The 19,741-nt window shown below is 38.4% G+C and overlaps 1 protein-coding gene across 1 annotated transcript in view; it reads right to left on the bottom strand.

Annotated features, from left to right (window-relative positions):
- Positions 1–18,288, bottom strand: part of LOC132180083 (disease resistance protein At4g27190-like) — a 31,120-nt gene extending 12,832 nt beyond the window's left edge. The window contains exon 1 of the mRNA XM_088516114.1: positions 18,142–18,288. The gene's annotated coding sequence lies outside the window, so the exon portion shown is untranslated. The remainder of the gene's footprint in view (positions 1–18,141) is intronic.
- Positions 18,289–19,741: the final 1,453 nt, after the last annotated feature.

Genomic DNA, 19,741 nt, shown 5'->3' on the forward strand with positions numbered 1-19,741 from the left:
TTTGTGCATAACGCAGTTAAAAACACAGAGGTTTCTGAGCTCCATTGTATCCTGGAGAAAAATTTGCTGTAAACCCTGTTGCATACCAATTCTGGTGGGGGCAAATATTTTCTTAAGGAAAGTGACGTTATAACACACCTTAGGAGCATTTTCATTTTCTGTATTTTTCCCTATTTGTTTAACAATGAGCAAGTCTCATATTTTCCTAATAAGAATAATAATACATAATTATCTTATTTAATAATAATTCTAATATACTACTACCGGGTCATAGACCCGTAACACTCCATTCCCCTTAAAATGACCTTGTCCTCAAGGTCGTAGAAATGAGCAAAACTCATAGCAGCTCCATGACCATGACCATGCTGGAATATTAGTACCCAAAAATATTTGAATCCAAAAAATCTCCTGAAATCATCCTCCAAAATGATTCAGCCTTTACTCCAATGGCCTTCTGGAATGAGTGTCCCGCCAAGAGCCATCAACAATTTTTTTTTAATGTTTTTAATAATAAAGCCCAAAGAAGCCAGGTTGCATGAGAAGACAACATACCACACACCTTGAAAAATTAATGACCATCACATGGGCAACGGTAATTGGAGACAATTAAGTCAAATTGGTCTAGCTTTTCTTAGCACGACAAGCAGCAAGATGAACAATTTTTTTTTTTTTTTTTTTTTTTTTTTTTTTTTTTTTTTTTTCGCTTCTTGAACCAACCAAATAAGAGAAACTTCTTTTTCTTCCTTCTTCTGAACCACAAAACACAAAACAAAAGAGATTGAGAGTTGAACGCAAGATCCAACTGGGTGACAACTGATGCGAGGGCACTTGAGGATCTGCAGAGGCGGTGGTTGGGGGTGCATCTAGGATGGAGGTTCGGTGATCTGTACCTATAACAGTGAAACTTGAGCCGTTTGGTGCGTGGCTTTTTGGCTAACGATGGTTGACGGTGGAACCATGGCAGCGGCTTGTTGCGGTGCTTTGGGGTTTGAGGTTGACGGCAGCGCAAGCCGTGAGAGATATGTTGCGATGAGGTGTGGGTTTGTTTGGTGGGTGTTGTCCTGGAGGTTCTCTTTCTTTGGGTTTTGGGTGAAATTTTGGGAGATGGGATAATTTGTTGTGGTGGAGCTTCAATGTGGTGGGCTTGTGTTGGGGATTTCGGTGGTTCTATGGATGTTTGGTGCGTCTTGGGTGGTGTTGTGGCCAGCGGTGGTGGGGCTGTGATTTCGTTTGTTGGTAGTTTATTTGATGGATTTTCTGGTGGCGACGAGAGTGATATTAATTGCTGCCCTTGACGGGCAGCTATTTCATCCCTCCACTCCTTGATAAGGCGGTGAAATTCTGCCAAACTTTCTTCGAAACTTCTGTTAGACATAGTTGGCTTTGATACCAAGTTGTTACGGACCTCCGTAACGAGGGATGAATAATTAATAAGAACGATAGATTTGTGATAGGATAATTCGAGGAATCCTAGGCCTCCTAATTTTAGGGTAGTTCGAGGAATCCTAAACCTCCTAAAACAACTATTAGAGTTGAATATTAAACTTCTCATATATTTTATTGATTACTCTTAGGTTTATATAGACTATCACATGACAAAAATAGACATACATATAAATGGAAAATATAATTCTAATGGGAGACAAATCCCATATTTCCTACTAGAGATATTGCTTTATGAGCAAGTCTCGTATTTTCCTAATAAGAATAATAATACATAATTATCTTATTTTATAATAATTCTAATATACTACTACCGGGTCATAGACCCGTAACATCTGGAGGCAATCAGGCCTATGGAGGCAATCAGGCCCATGGAGGCAACCAGACTTATAGAGGATATCAGCATTAGCACTCCAAATCCTTGCTTGGTCCACCACCCACACATGCATCCTTCAACAGAACACCCTGCCAAATTTGTGGCAAGCCTGGACATCAAGCATTGGATTGCTTCCATAGGATGGATTATTCCTATCAAGGAAAGAATCCACCCTCTCAATTGGCTGCACTTGTTGCAAGAACACATACTTCTACATCAAATGAGGATGATCCATGGTATGCAGACAGTGGAGCCAACAATCAGGTTATGGCTAAGGGTGTAAATGAGCCGAGCTTGGGCGAGCTTTAGCTGTCCAGGCTCGGCTCGTTTATTTTTGGGCCAGGCTCGAGCTCGAGTCGAGCCCGACTTTACTGCTCGAGCTCGGCTCGACAGGATTAGAACCCTGTTCGAGCTCGAGCTCGACTCTTTTTTTTTTGTTTTTTTTTTTGATTTTGTAATTTAAGTGTATTAGATTATTACAAAAATCATCCAATTGGTATAGATCTGAAGAAAAAGCTAATTGACTGCAGATTTTTGATAAGTAATTGACTGCAAAAACGTCACAATAAACCATTTTCAATTGGTACAGATCTGAAACTAAGACCATAGTTATTAGAATTGGATGACAATAAAGAAGGGAAACTGCAAATAAAACTCAAAACTGCTGAATTAACACAGCTTCTGCAGCTGTAATACAACAAAACTTCATGAACTGTGCCAATTTTGAATATGGACATCTTTGTTCAAGTCCAAGCCCTTATCTTTGTTCAGCAATCACAACCTAAACCATCAGTAAACAACAAGGTCTTCATATTTCACGACAAGAGCTGATATTACCAAGATTACAACTAAGAATACCAGAAAGTTAGCAAGCAGAAAAGCCATTCATCTAGTCATCCAAAAAAGAAAAATCATTGTTCATCTAAAACTAGCCAAGGCCCAGGATGTCGTCCATTTTTGACAAATAATTATTCCTTTGGGAGGTACTTTCATTCTCCTTGGATTATCAAAAACATTCTTAAAATCATACCATTATCATGCTCCTTTTAATGATAAAAAATTAAACCTGAACTTCCATTGTGGTTTTTATTTTTTATTTAAAAAAAAACCACTCGTGTAGCAAAACCCCAAACCACCCACCACCCAAGAAGAAACGGAGAAAAAATAACCCAAAAAGAAAAGAAAAACCCACAAATCTTATCACCTCCTCCGCCTCCGATCCGCGGCGTACTGCGAGTCTGCGAGAGTGAAACGACCTCCGAGAGCGGCGTGGACAGCGGGGTTGGCAGCGGCAAGTTCCTGGAAACCGGGCACGAGCCGTTCAGCTTCAGCCAGGCGTCAAGGTGTGTGGTTGCTACGGTGGTGGTGGTGGTTGCTGTTGGGGGCACTGGGGGAGTGGTAGGAGCGGGCCGAGCGGCAACAGAGATAGGAGGCGAGGAGGATGGTGGAGACAGTGAGAGGAGAGTCGAGAGAATGGAGAGAATAGAGATCAGAGATGATAGATTTAGGTTAAATTTGGGTTCTCTAATTTGTAACCGTTGGATTTGGAAAAATAATTAAATTTTAAATATTAACGGTTGGATTCGTTTTACCAAAAGTTTATCCCATGTGGCTGTCCCTACTTAGATTTGGTGTGCTTGTTTAATATGATCCATTGATTATATATACGTTTTCAACATTTAATATTACTCGTCAGATTAGATCAAACAAAGCAAGCTTACGGTGTCTCTGTTACTTAGTAAATGCTTGATAGCTGTCATCCATTAATATCATCCAACGGCTATTAGATCATCAAAACATTTTGGACGGCTACGATTACACTTATATACCATAGATCAAATTTAAATTCAATTAAATTATTAAATTCAATAAAAAATTCAAAATTCAAAATTTAGGAATTATGAATAAAAATTGTGTTATGTAGTATTATTTAGGATCAGTTTGTTATTTCAATTTTAATAATTACAATTTTAAAAATTGTGTTTTTTTCAATCTCGTATTTTTTTTTTTCTTCTTATTTTAGATTAAGTATTTTTTAAATCACAACGTAAAATGCTTTATGTCACACACTCACACACACTAATCACTATTATCATATTACATATAGTATTATTTAGTTAATATGTTAAAATGTTAATGCTTAATATGGGTCAAGTATATAATGTCAATATTAATATATATTGTATCTTATATATAAACATTTATATACTTATATGGTTATATGATTGTATCATTATCTGATTTATATGGGTAATGGGTCAATGTTAATTGTTATAACTTATATACTTATATTATATGTTCTCATTATCGCGATTCATGATATATGATTTAAATTCAAATTGTTAAGTTTTTATTTACCATAAATTGTGATTATAAATTTATAATGTGTAAATTATAAGAAACACATTAGTTACTTAATTATTAATCATTTAATCTAATAGTAATACTCAAACTCTAAGTAATAAATTCATATGATCTAATGGTCGTACACTCATACTTAAATTTTATGATCATATTATCTCACAATTAATATTAATATTATCTTAGATCTAAGATCATGTGATACATCATATATGTTTTATAAGAATAAAGTATATAATTATAATGTATTGATTAAATAACACAAAAACTTATGCAGATATACCATATGATTATATAATGATTAATGATTATGTGATATATACGATTCCAATTTCCAAAGTATAAACTATCTAAATATAATATTTGTATTAAATGACACAATAACTTGTGCGGTTGTACACTTGTACTATATAATTATATCATATGATAAAATGATTAATGATAATATATATATATATATATATATATATATATATATATATATATATATATATATATATTATCATATATATATATATATATATATATATATATTTCTTATATGTTTTTATATTAATATATACATATATTATATATATTATATATATACACACATATACATAAATAACTAAAAAAAAACAAAGGTATATAATATATTTGTTATTATTGAGTGAATGAGTAATGTTGATTATATATTGTTATTTGTTACTTAATAAAAAATATACGAGCCGAGCTTAATAAGCGAGGCGAGCCTTATACGAGCCGAGCTCACGAGTTAGCCGAGTCGAGCCGAGCTTGCTTTGTTTAATATTCGAGCTAGGATTTGTGTTCACGAAGTGCTTCACTTAATATCCGAGTCGAGCACGAGCCGAGCCCGAGCTTGCTCGCGAGACGCTTCGCTCACTTAACAGCCCTAGTCATGGCTACCTTGGACAATTTGACACTTCAAGAACCATTTAAAGGTGATGATGAGGTTGCTGTAGGTAATGGAACAGGTCTGGCTATCTCTAATATAGGCTCTTATGTTCTCTATACTTCCAAATCTCCTTCTCAACATCCTTTCAAATTGAATCATATCCTACACTGTCCTACTGCAGTAGCTAACGTATTGTCTATCCATAAATTTTGTGTTGATAACAAATGTTGGTTCATCCTAACAGATTCTTGTTTCTTTGTGAAGGACAACCTCATGTAGCAGACTCTTTTGCAAGGGCCAAGTAGGGATGGCCTATATCCAATCCAGCTTTCCAAGTCCATCAATAAAGTGAAGACATTTGCAGCTTTCCTTGGTGTTTCTGCTTCCTCCAGAACCTGGCACAGACGTTTAGGACATCCTGCACCTCCCATCCTCAATAAAATCAAGCACCTTGCCAAGCTACCTATGACTGGCTCTTCTTCTCCAGAGTCTCTCTGTGAACCATGTCAATTTGCTAAGTCTAAATGTCTTCCCCTTTCAGCTTCTAATAATGTAACTGTGGAACCCCTAGAGATTGTCCACTCTAATTTATGGAGTTCTCCTATTTCTTCTATTAATGGATGCCGCTATTATGTTGTTTTTATTGATAATCACTATAGGTTTACTTGGATTTAGCCTCTGCAAAATAAATCAGAAACCTTGGCATGTTTTGTTAAGTTTAAAAATTTAGCTGAGAACTTACTATCCAAGAAAATCAAATCATTTCAGTTTGATGGAGGAGGAGAATTCACCTCCAATCAGTTTAAGCAATATCTAAGCTCCAATGGCATCCTACATAGAATCTCTTGCCCCTATACTGCTGCCCAAAATGGTCTTGCTGAGAGAAAACATAGGCATATTGTTGAAACAGGGTTAGCACTTCTAGCATACTCTCATCTTCCTCTTTCATACTGGGTTGATGCCTTCAACACAGCCATTTACCTTATCAATAGACTTCCCACCTCTGTGTTACATCATCAATCTCCTTATGCCAAACTTCTACACAAAAATCCTGATTATACCTCTCTTAATGTCTTTGGTTGTGCATGTTTTCCTCTCCTCAGACCCTACAATCGTCACAAAATGATGTATATGTCTCAAAAGTGTATCTTCTTAGGATATTGCTCCAACTATAGAGGGTATAGATGCTATGATCCCAACTCTAAGAGAACCATTGTCAGTCGCCATGTTGTGTTTGATGAGAATACTTTCCCAACTAAAGATTGGATATCATCCCTGCCAGTGCCCTCTGCTTGATACTGCTTCACCTCAGGTAAGTCATTCTACAAGTGTTTCTGCTACTTTGAATCTTCATCCTGTTCTAATTGCCACTAACACTGCTCGCTCACATGTTGCTCAATCTGAGTCTCCTACACCACCTTTTGCACCTGAACCTATACTCTCTTCTGAATCACCATCTGCTACAGCAAATATTCCAGCTTCTTCATTTGCCACACCCTCTCCTGCAACCAACCTTCAAATTGATCCTGATTCCCCACTTCTCACTCCCCCTCCTACTCCTGCACCTGCTCCAATCCCTCACCATCAAATGACCACCAGACTTCAAGCTGGTACTTGAAAACCTAAGCCATTTCCCAATTATAAACTTTATTTTTCAAGCAAACATCCCGTGATGGCCCTTCACTCTCAGTTTACCTCTCCTGACTTACCCCCTACTCCCACCAAATACTCCCAAGCTGCTCAATCCCCTCATTGGCAACAAGCTATGTAGGATGAATTTACTGCCCTCCAAGCCAACCATACTTGGACTCTTTGCCCTCAACCACCTCACAAGAACATCATCACCAATAAGTGGGTCTACAAAGTGAAACAGAAAGCTAATGACACTCTTGATAGATTCAAAGCTCGACTAGTGGCTAAGGGATTCCAACAACTTGATGGTGTTGACTACACAGACACCTTTAGTCCTGTAGTCAAACCCAGCACCATTCGAGCTATACTTGCCATTGCAGTTCACTTTAGCTGGCCCATAAGGCAATTGGATGTCTCCAATGTCTTTCTTCATGGTAATCTTCAAGAGGAAGTCTTTATGGAACATCCTCCCGGCTTTGTTGATAGCACCTTTCCTGATTATGTGTGCAAATTGCAGAAGTCCATCTATGGACTCAAGCAAGGCCCAAGAGCCTTGTTTACCAAGCTTGCTACCACTCTTATTGGTCTTGGATTTGTTGAATCCAAAGTGGATTACTCCCTTTTTATACTTCACAAATCTAATGTGCATTTGTTTCTCCTAATCTATGTTGATGACATCATTGTCACGGGGAATTCTGCTGCAACCATCACTAAGCTTATCAATTGCTTGAAACTCTCCTTTGCAATGAAAGACCTTGGTCCTCTGCATTACTTTTGGAAATTCATGTGATTATCGGCAAGGAGGCCTTCACCTCTCGCAAACCAAATACATTTCAGACCTCCTTGACCGTGTACACATGACAGGAGCCAAACTAGCCAAGACTCCACTTCCAGCAGGGTCTCAACTCTCCAAATATGCTGGTGATCCTCTTAAGAATGCATCTGAGTATAGACACTTGGTGGGTGCACTGCAATACTGCATATTGACCAGACTTGATATCTCTTTTGCTGTGAATCAACTCTGTCAGTTTATGCATTCTCCCACCACAGCTCATTGGACTACTGCCAAGAGAGTGCTCCGCTACCTCGAAGGTTCAATTAATCATGGACTGCAATTTGGTAAGGGTACTCTCAATCTCAATGTCTATAGTGATTCTGATTGGGCTGGAAATCCATATGATAGGAGGTCTACTACTGGCTTTGTACTTTTCCTTGGTCCTTGTTTGATTAGCTGGTGTGCTAAAAAGCAACCAGTTGTCTCTAAATCTAGCATAGAAGCTGAGTACAGGTCCTTAGCCTTTGCTACAGCTGAGCTATGTTGGCTGCGTATGCTCTTCCAAGAGTTAGGTTTATATCTTCATGCTCCTCTCACTCTCTGGTGCGATAATCTTGGAGCACTAGCCTTAGCTTCAAATCCAGTATAACATGCTCGCACTAAGCACATTGAAGTTGATTACCACTTCATTCATGAGAAGGTTGACAACAAAGATGTGATCACTCGTGATCTCCCCATTCTTGATCAACTTGCAGACATATTCACCAAGGGTCTCACTACCAACAGGTTCTTGTTTCTTCGTGACAAGCTAAGGGTGTGTTCCTCACCCATCAGCTTGCAGGGGGATGTTAAACACCATATCCCAGCCCTCAATGGTGTTAAAGTATATCAAGCTCTTAAGAGATCTAGTGCAGTAACAGAGAAGTCTGCAATTCTAGTGCGCTCGAGCGCAGGCTCGAGTGCAGTTCCAGAGAAGAAATTCGAGAATCAAGTCTGGCTAAACTCGAGCGCAGGCCTGAGGCGATCGAGCGTAGATAGGCGCACAAGTCAAATCTTGCAGATCAAATCCTCTCAAGCGTGCAAAAATCTTACTCATCAAGACAAATATCCCGTGGCTGTGTGTCTAGAATAGTTGATTCTTTCCTTCTTCACTGATCATGTAAACAGAGTATAGATACTCCCCTTGTACCATTGTTATGATTATCGAATACAAGAGAGTAATTCTTCTGCTCAAGTTCAATTGCTTTCAAATTGTTTTATATATAAATGTGTCGAACACCCAAACCCGAACACAACACGTTTTCTTAACAGGTAACAAGACGCGTGTAACTTGTTTAGATAAATGCGTTGTTTCGGGTTGACCTGACTCTACCCGTGAATACGTTTAAAGTAATTTTAATTTTTATACATTTAAATAAATAAATAAATAAACGAGTCAACCCGCGAAACCACGGGTTGACACGACACAACCCGTTTATTAAACGGGTCATAAATGGGTGACCAAAACCCTAACCCTAAAATTACATGTCATGTTCGTGTCGTGTTCGCAGATAACGGGTTAAATTGCCAACCCTATGATGAACCCATATTTTTTAGTGAGTGAACCCTATGATGAACCTATATATATATATATACACTTAAAAACCCAAATATAGAATCTCATATATAGAAGAAAGAACCCATATATAGGATTTAAAAAAAAAAAAATCATATATAGAAAAATATCATAGTATATAGAATCAAGAGCTATATGCATTCCTTAAAAAAAAAAAAAAAAAAACATATATAGAAAATAAAATAACATATAGGATTTTTTGTTTTTTTTTTTAAAAAGAAAAGAAACCGAGGAACTACTATACAACTTTCTAAGAACTTGTTTGAGATTGCGTTTGAAAGCTTAAAAAGTACTTTTAGTATCTAAAAAGCCGTGCCAAACAAAAGCTAGCATGTTTTGTACAAAATTTCAAAAGCACTTTCTTGACTTTTTTACTCTAAAAATGACAAAAACAAACTTTTGGCAAAATCTTCATTTTTAAGTTTTTGCCAACAAGCACTTTTTGACTTAAATAACTTTTTTTTTTTTTTTTTTTTTTTGTGAAGCAATTTGCTTTTATTTTTTCTTTTTTTGTTTGTGATTTCGTGGAGGTTGAATTTGACGTTGATTCAATTTAGGGTTTTTATTTAATCTAAAATTTTGTTGCTTGGATATATGTTAGTGTTTAGTTAAAAAAAATCATATAACAACCATACAAACATTCTTAATGTGATTTTGTAATTATAGGTACAACTTTACTATTTTTTTTGAATGTTCATAGCTATGATTTTTATTTGTATTGAAATCTAATAGGTATCACACTAACAATATTAGATGTTGGAAATAATTTTGTACTATAAGCCCACCAGATCTTGGGCCGCAAGGCCAATGACATGCTCACACAGCTATTAATTAAAATCAGGAGATATAATTCAAGTGAGGTTTTATTGGAAGAATCTGATTCAAGACACACACACACACACACACACACACACAGATATATATATATATATATATATATATAAGTCCAATACGCAAACCCGTAACATATCTTCCAAGATTTGGTTAGTCCGCTCCGACTGACCATCCATCTACTGGTGAAAAGCAGTACTAAACTTTAGCTCCGTCCCCATCTCATTCTGAAGACTTTGCCAAAACCTTGAGGTAAAACGAGTCTCTGTCCGTAATTTGACTATATTTTGAACATATAATTTGGCCAACTTATCCATCAGATCCTTAACCTTCATAGGAATGAAGTGAACACTTTTTGTGAGACGATCGACTACTACCCAAATGGAATCTTCTCCAGTGAGCATCTTGGGTAACCCCAAAAAAAATCCATGGCAATCTCGTCCCATTTCCACTTTGGTATGAGCAATGGTTTGAGCATTCCTGCTGGCCTCTGATGCTCTGCCTTCACCTGTTGGCAGGTTGAGCATTGTTCCACAAACCTTGCGATGTCCCACTTTATATTGTTCCACCAATATGACTCTTTCACGTCCTTGTACATCTTTGTACTACCAGGATGTACAGTGTACGGGGAACGATGAGCCTCGCTCATTATCTCATTCCTTAGTCCTCCACCTTTTGGTACACACACTTGCTTGAAATGCGTGACCAACCCCTCGTCCTTATGGCTAAATTCTTGTGCCTTCACTTCTCCTAGCAACTGAGCGGCTTTAATCACTGCAAGTAGCTCTGACTGAACCATTAGGTTAGCCAAGTGTGCAGGCGCACCTTCGCGTACTACTTTTAGCCCCGTACTAGCGAATTCCTCGATCAACTGAGGTTGAGAGATTCCAAGAACGGCTAGCTCCACCGTTGATTTCCTACTCAACGCGTCCGCTACAATATTAGCCTTGCTAGGATGATAATTGATTTCACAATGATAATCCTTTAGCTCCAACCACCTTCTCTGCCTCATGTTAAGCTCCTTCTGAGTAAAGAAGTACTTCAAGCTCTTGTGGTCCGTGTAAATCTAGCACTTCTCGTCATATAAGTAGTGCCTCTAGATCTTCAAAGCAAACATGACCGCTGCCAACTCCAAGTCGTGTGTATGGTAATTCTGCTCGTACACCTTTAGTTGACGTGAGGCATAGGCAATGACATTGACGTTCTGCATAAGCACGCACCCTAATCTATTCTTAGAGGCATTGCTATACACTACGAAATTTCCAGATCCCGTAGGTAATGCCAACATAGGAGTAGTTATCAAGCGCTTCTTCAGCCCTTGAAAACTCTTCTCACACTCATCCGTCTAAACATAGTGAACGTTCTTCCTAGTTAATGTAGTGAATGGTCCCGATAGCTTCGAGAAATCCTCAATGAAGCGTCGGTAGTAACAATCGAGTCCTAAAAAACTCAGAATCTCGAATACGCTAGTTGGCCTAGTCCAATCCACCACTGCCTTGACCTTCTAGGGGTCAACTGCCACACCTTCGGAAATCACGTGTCCATGGAAAGACATGTTGTCCAACCAAAACTCGCAATTTTCGAGTTTAGTGTAGAGCTACTCCCTTTGAAGCCTCTCTAACGCCTTCCATAAACGCTCCTCGTGCTCCTCTGACGTCTTTGAGTAGATCAGGATGTCGTCAATGAAAACCACGGTGAATTGATCCAGATAGTCGTGAAAAACTATGTTCATTGTGTTCATGAAGACAGCTGGCATGTTAATTAGTCCGAAAGACATAACTAAAAATTCGTAATGTCCGTAACGAGTCTTAAAGACTGTCTGAGGAATGTCCTCTTCCTTCACCCTCACTCGGTGATAGCCTGAGCGCAAATCAATCTTGGTAAACATGCGAGCTCCTTGCAGTTGATCCAACAAGTTGTCAATCCTTGGCAAAGGATACTTGTTCTTGATCGTCACGTTGTTCAGCTCACGGTACTCGATGCACATCCTCATCGACCCATCCTTCTTCTTCACGAACAACACCGGCGCTCCCCACGGTGATGAACTAGGGTGGATAAACCCCTTATCCAAAAGTTCTTGGAGCTGTTCCTTTAGCTCCTTCAACTCTGACGATGTCATCCTATATGGTGCCTTCGATATAGGATTAGTGCCTGGCGCGCGCTCGATTCCAAACTCTACTTCTCTTTGTGGCAGCAAACCAGAGTAGTCCGTTGAAAAGGCATCTAGGTAATCCTGTACCACAAGGATATCTTGCAGGTCCTTCTTTACTTCACCAGGGCGACAACGAATGCCAAAAATGCCTGCCTTCCTCCAAGAATAAGCTTCTTGGCCCGAACGGCAGAAACGGTAGGAGGTAAAGACCTCACTCGTGACCCAATGCATGTAACTTCTCCTTCTCCCCACGGCATAAGCGTAACTTGCTTCCGAGCACAATCGATAACCGCCAGATGCTTCGCCAACCAATCCATCCCAAGAATAATGTCATAACTATTCATAGGGAGAACAACTAAGTTTGTGGGAAGTACTCTTCCACAAATGCTGACAGGGCATCCACAAACTGCATGCTTACAAACTATAGCTTTGCCTACGGGGTAGTTACAGCAAGACCGGGTTTCAAAGTTCGTACTACAAGCCTAGATAGTCTTACAAACATGATAGATATAAAAGAGTGGGTAGCCCCTGTATAAAATAAAACTAAAGCCTCACATCCAAGTATAGGGACAGTACCTATCACTACTTCCGATCCTCCCTCCAATTCTCCTAGAACAAGAGCGTAAACTCGTGCTAGTGCCAAAGTCTTCTAAGCTGATAAGTGCCAAAATATTCATATTTTAGCCATTAATTTATATTTTTTAATTCCTTAGTGTTGTTAGGTTGTACAATTTTATTTCCTTTTTGTACTTTCTTTGTTTTATAGGTTATGAAAGAAAAGAAAGCGTTTCTGGACAAGTTCCAAGCTTAAAGTGCCAAATTGGGAAGACCTAGAAGATATGGTTTAGCTTAACCAATCATAATAGATGACCTATATGATGTGGTTAAGTTTAATCAAATAAATGAAAGGATTAAATCGGAATTTCTCAAATTGGAGTTAAAATTGGATTGAATTCAAATTTAGATTCTGCACACGTCTCAGTATTTGGACCATAACGTTCAGCTCAAATATCCGATTGAGGTGATTCAAGCGGCATTGAATAGCTAACTCAAAATTCTACAAATCATTGTGAAATAGTATTTTCCTAATTCGGACGTGCGCTACGCCAAAATTATCCCGCAAGATAAGAACTCAAATCTAGACGAACCATATTCCGATTTGGACTTAAGTTATCTTTATCCTAATTGAATTAGGAGGCTGGACTCCAAATTTCCTAGGATTACTAGGGCTTCTATGACTCTCCTAAGCCCTATAAATAGACCTCTAAGTCTCATAATGTAATACACAATTTAGGAGACAACTCTTGGGGAGAGGAATTGGAGGCTCCTTCAAGGAGTCGTTTTTGGTTCTTTCTTTCCCTTTTCTTTTAAGGGAAAAAATTAAGAAAAATTAAAAAAATTAAATCTAGGGATGAAATGCCGATTAAATTCGCACTTGAAGATATCCCAAGTAATGGCAGTCTCTGATCCCAAATCAACGACAAGTTCGACCTTCTTATCTTGCCACCAGCGCTTCGCCTCCCTAGTTAGATTATAAGCAGTGTAAGCCACCTTCTGCTCAGTGGAGCACCCAGTAGTAGCTAGGAATTCCTCCACATCATTCAGCCAATTCTCCGTGTTGATATGATCGCCCCTCCCATCGAAGCTTTCTGAATAATGACTATAAAAGTCCTTTAAAGAACAACCAGATCCTTCAACTGGCTACCTTGCGACCCTATCTCGATCTAAAGCTGATACTAGCTGGCCAATCACGTCCATCACTTGATCTCTTCCCGGAGGCGCTGCTTCGTAGACTGGAATGTCCACAGGCACGAGGTAAACATTTTCCTCAGGGTTTCTAATTTCTAGCGCGTTAGGTCTGGTTGTTGGGTTCCTTCTGGGCGGCGTTCTTTGCAACAAAGAGTAGAGTTAGAAGTGACGCGTCTAGAATCGAGTGATCAACCTAGAGGCTAAGTCCTAACAACTTATCTAACTTATACTCTGGTGTGATCATAGCCTAGGTTCTCTTTTCCTTTTATCTTATAGTCCTTTCAGACCATAAGGCTTTGATACCAACTGTAACGACCCCGATGGGCAAATGAATTAACTGATAATTGATCCCATGGTTCATCTCCCAGCCCTATCCCTCACGGGACAAAACTCTGGGATCGCGACTTTCATAAGCGAGAGACCTTTGTGGGAGACTTCTAAACTATAAGAATAGAAAGTAATAATAAAACAATCGCACATTCATACACCAGAGTAAACATAATTCCTTATAACATAAAAGTAGTAACCAAATAAATTGGTCATCAGACCATCATCAGAATAAAAGATTACATCTTATAACACAATTGTCTTACAAAAGATCAACAAATCAAAACATATGCTTAAGCAATGCTAAAGAGATAATAATCTCGATAATGTCTGCTCGGGTGGTTCCTCCATCATTCTACAAAGAATTTAACCAAACTAGATCCATATCCTCAAAAATTACTCGGATTAGGTCCTTCGCAATCACCCATGTCTGATCCGAAGGCATCCTCGTCTATGCTAGCTAGACCGCGCAAATGTTTCGTAATGGAGGGGGAAAACATAAAATAAATGGGGTAAGTCTAAAGACTTCGTGACTGTTAACGCACATAATACCCATGCCAATTTAGTAATGAACTCTATTTTATAAAGTATGCAATAGTTTAATCATGACAGTTTTCAATAGGCGTGATATAGATATATGATATATGCATATGATCAAGAGTAAAGTTTAACAGTATGGTCTACCCGAGATATTACCCTTCTTAGCAAGGTTGGCATTGTCCCTAGGAACCTGTAATACAACAACAATGCATCGGATATTGTACGCTACCGTCCATAACATTAGTGGCACGACCGAGTCCGACCTCGGGTGGCCCACACCACTAATATTGTACGTCCTATAGTGACCGCCCGTTAAGGCTTCACTGGTCACAAAACAACCATTGGATCCAAGGCCCAAATAACACACACATTTTACTATAAAGTTAACATGTATAGTAAGCCAATGACCATTACCCCGCACGTATCGGTGTACCATGTCATACGATGTAATTTATATTGTCTGTATTTTACATGTATGCTTTTACAAGTCTCACTTTCGTTAACATGTTAAGTACCACATTTTTCACAAAAAGCTAGAGTTCATGTGCAACAAAGTGTATCATGAGGGTTGTAAATATGCAAGTTTAGGTAAACAAAATAGTCATGCATTTGCGGGAAAATAGATGACAAGCATTATGTGATTTAAAACTCACCAGGATCGAACAAAGTCTCCAAATATCCCTCCAAACGGTCCGGGTTCTCCAAATCTATGGGAAAATCTTCTATTAGTCTTAAGTCTGACTAAAGCATCCCTAGAACTTGAAAATAGTAGCTATCCGACGGCTGGCCAAAATAGCATTCCCTGGAATGCTTCTGACCATACATCCGGGCTCAAGGCTGAACGTCCGCCCAGATGGTTTCATGTGGAACCTCATTTTGTCCATGTGTCCTCCTATCCTCCCAAATTGGTTCTAAGTCTATCTAAATGGTTTTCTAAGACCTCCTATCTCAAAAAAAGGCCTTCATGCGTACGGAAACATGTATGATAATAATGAAACACTAACCCATCTCATATCAAGATTAAAGCATAACCTAGCTAGAAACTCAAATCAACACTAAGCTAGCCAAGAAAACATTAAGAGAGCATAACAACTTAAGAAACAAGCAGGGCTTAGAAGGTTACCTCGTTGAAGCCAAAACTCCAAGAATCACCTCTCATTCTCCACAAAACTCACAAGAACACACTCACAAAGGGTTTCTGAGAGCCTGGGGACAAAAAATTGGTGTGAGAGTCGAAGGTAAGGGGGTATTTATAGGTGAGAAAAAGCAGAGGGCGCTGCAAGTGATTCTGAAAAGTAGTGTACGTCTAGTACTATTGGGGCGTACGTCCGGTACTATTTAACTAGCGGTCCAAAGGCTGTAGTGTACGTCCATGTATTATCCAGGGGTTTTTCAAAAAGCAGCATACGTCTGGGTGGTCCCCAGGCGTACGTCCTTGTACTCTTTCATCCCCAAAAACCTCAAACCGCCATCATGAATCGATATCCAGGCCATTGTGCAGAGCAATTACGATTTGCCTCCACTTCTGCTTAATATGGTCCCACACTATAGAGGCACATCTTATAAGGATCCGTATTTGCACCTTCGGGATTTCGTTGACCAATGCAAAGCATAGAGTATCCATGGCCTAACCGCAGAAGGAGTCAGGTTAATTCTTTTTCCTTTGTCCTTAAAAGAGAATGCTATAAGCAGGGTCCATTCACAACTGGGAGGAGTTGGCCGCAAGGTTCTTGGAGAAATTCTTTAGAAAATAGTAGCATTGAAGCTACTACCAAAAGCACTCAAGCATTCCAGGAGCTTGAGCGCAGATGCCAAATCAGTGGTACTGAAGCCACTTCATGCATGAGAGGCAAGGGGCAACTAATGACCCCAGAATAGTAGTACTAAAGCTACTAAACAGTTTGGCTAAAGACAATAAACTTAGCACTCTTGGGAGGCACCCCATTCCATGACAAGTGTTCCTACATTCAAGTTCGGGGGTATGCTACGAGCCATACCTTTGTCCAACCAGTTTTCTCATCTCCCGGGTATGATCTTTCCATTTTTTTTTACACATTGAGGATAATGTGCAACTCAAGTTTGGGGGTATGGGGAACACACACACACTTCGTCTAAATTTTTTAAAATTTTGAAAAAAAAAATAATGCTCATGATATTCCTGAGATTTTAGTTGATCTAGAAACTGTGATTTGAATTTCATTGCTGAGCTTAAAATGTTAAACACATGATTTGATGAGTAGAATTAGAAGTCTTGTTACTAACTTTTGACAGTTGAGAATTCACTTGTTTAATTTAAGATTTCCACAAGCACATTAGCACATAATTTGTGAGGCATGACATGTGAATCTGATTGTGTATGTTTCAATGTCTTGGGTGAAGCTGTGAGACTTGTTGGATGGATAGTTTGGCATATTATATATAAAAGAGAAAAAGAAAATAAAATAAAAATTGATCATTGTGAGATTTGCACTAAGTAACTGGACCTTTTGCCTCATTAAGCAATAAATGTTCACGTCAAAATGTGAAAATTTTAATATGGCTAATATCATGTCTAGTTTGGTTTCGTAGCCTTTTTAACTCGAGTTAGTAAGTTCTTAGGGGTGTGCCTTTATACCTAATGCCCTAAAAGTGTGAGAATCATTGGCTTAACACTCGTTACATAAGTCAATTAGAAAGCTTAAGGGAACTAGGTATTGTAAAGCCTGAAAGGAAAAGAAAAGAAAGTTATACCCTGGTTATTTATTCCGATGGGAGTCCTAGTGAACTTTGAGGTATTGAGTCATTGCACATTGAAAGTAATTTGAAAGCCTCATAGTTATGTGTTAGTTTACTTTACACTAAATTGAACTTGTGATGCCTTAACTTGTCTTTTGTAAGTGATTAGACTTTGAATTCCAATTTATTTTGAAGATAGAGTTTATCTTGTTAAGCTTGGTAATGAATTAAATTCTGTGTTCTAAGTGATACTTCAATCTTAGGGATAACATAAATTTTGTATAATGTTTGTGGGTAACATTTCTGTTAAACACTCACGAGACTTCACTCGTCCGACTAGGGATGCCTAGGGGTTTAAAAGGCTTGTTGCATACGCTAAATGCAATCGTACATCCCACGAAAGAAGGATTTATCTTTTTATTTTATGCAAAAAAAAAAAAAAAAAAAAACATTTCTTGTCACATACATCCAATCTAGAGAGTTTCATGACATTTTTCTTTCTCTTGCTCTTCCTTTTTTTTTTTTTTTTTTTATTCCCTTGAAAGTATTTTAAGCCCAAGTAGCCATGAAGGTTTATCTAGCCCATGTTACCTGGTAAACCCAATTCTGCAATCGAGTTCTGGTGTAAACAAGCTTCTTTGTAGCATACAATATTAAACTCAAAGCAGTTCCTTGCATAAAACGCCAAATACTGACAGAATAGTTTGCATAGATGGATAAGAAGACTGACCTTTGACGAAATGAGCAACACGGAGAGGGTGATCACAAATATCTTTCACCTGGATGCAGTGCGAGAGATATTGAACTTCCGGCTCCAGACTCCCAAGAAATTTTGCAAATAAGGAGAAATTAGGACCCCCAAGCAGCAGCAGTTCAACTGTTCAAGTCAACCAGGCCAGCTGATAATGAAACAAACATGCTATGATCCCATTGGTCAATCCCAAGACAAGGGCTAATTCTATCAAAATAGAATCCAAATCAGCCACCCAAATAGAAGATTTTTATTATTTTTTTTAAAAAAAAAAAAATTCTTATCCCGAAATATCTTAAACTAACCAATTGAGTTGAGTCCAAAATCCAAATGGACCATTGTGATTGGAAGACCAGGATATTGTGCCACGTTGACCAAGAAAACGCTGCCTCTTCATACGCATAACATATTAACATGCATTGATTAGGCCTTATTACTTTAACCTCTAACCTCTGAAATCAACAACAAATCGCACGACCCACACAGCTTCAGAAGACAACCCAACCTTAATTCATGATGTCTGTAACACCATCATCTTCCAAACCTCCCGATCCTCGCTGGGACGTCTACGTGTCTTTCATTGGTGACAAAACCAATGATAAATTCATGAATTACCTCTTCGCCGGCTTGGAGAGAAACGGAATTGTCACCTTCCGACAGCTTCCTAAAAGAGGAGAAAACATCCCTAACGTCGTAATGCTCAAAGCGATTCAAAGATCAAGAATTTTCATGGTGATTCTTTCTCAAGGCTATGTTTCTTCCGCATATTGCCTAGATGAGCTTTCGGCGATCGTGCACTATAGGAATACTATAGACCACAATTTTTTTCCCATCTTTTATCAATTGGACCCTTCGAATGTCCAAAAAAGGATCGAGACTTTGGCGAAAGCATTTGCTAGGCCTGAAGAGCAGTTTGAGACCAGCGTGGATCAGAGGATGCAGAGGTGGATAGCAGCTCTCACTGAAGCTACGAATTCATCCGACCGGATACTCCATGGTGATGCAAATGGGTATCATGCTACGGACTCGTGCTTTTTCGTGCATTTTCTGATTTATTTATTTCTTTTTTCTTTTTTTTCTTTTAAATTTAAGATAAAATCTGATAGAGCACCTAAACTGTAGCTAAAATATTGAATTGTCAAAATTTAAAGAAAAACTTCTGAGATTATTTTAGTATCCAAATTTATTTTAAATGGTCATCGATCAAAATAATTTCAAACAAATTGCGCATGCTTCAATTATTGTGGAAGTAGACCTTTTACTTGGACAAACCCTAATTACTGATGAGTAATGGAAATTGTGATAACTCCTAAATCATCGTTTTATTTAAATTCATAAACTAAAAATCCACATTTATCCTAAATTTTGATTAAACCCAACAAGAAAATAATTTTTTTTTTTTTTTTTTTTTTTGGGTGTGTTAGTGCCTAATGGGCAAGTGTGATAGCTCATGTTGTAAATAATTTCTACCTTATTGGCTGGGAGCAAAGCAAACGGTAATTCAAGTTCAGAAAGAAACGAGATTGATTAAGCGGTCCCATGTAAATCTAGATTGTTTTGATGATGTAGTTGTTGAACA

The sequence above is a fragment of the Corylus avellana genome, chromosome 4, assembly GCF_965113065.1.
Source record: "Corylus avellana chromosome 4, dhCorAvel1.hap1.2, whole genome shotgun sequence".
Classification (NCBI taxonomy): domain Eukaryota; kingdom Viridiplantae; phylum Streptophyta; class Magnoliopsida; order Fagales; family Betulaceae; genus Corylus; species Corylus avellana.